Here is a 222-nt window from a genome sequence, read left to right as displayed (position 1 = left end):
ATTTTTAGCACATTAATTATGATAATTATTTTCATTTAAAAATAAGTGTTTATAATCTTATTTTTTCTAATTCTCGCTTGAAGATACGATGGTAAAAAAAATTCATTAAATTTTAAGGGAAAAATGATCAAATATATTCATTGACCTTGTATGAAGGACCAAAAATTTGTTCTTCATGATTCAACTGTATTAACATAATTATTTTGATCTCTCAAGTCTTTA

Source organism: Dendrobium catenatum, unplaced genomic scaffold, assembly GCF_001605985.2.
Source record: "Dendrobium catenatum unplaced genomic scaffold, ASM160598v2 fragScaff_scaffold_1586, whole genome shotgun sequence".
NCBI lineage: Eukaryota > Viridiplantae > Streptophyta > Magnoliopsida > Asparagales > Orchidaceae > Dendrobium > Dendrobium catenatum.
Note: the sequence above shows the minus strand (reverse complement) of the source record.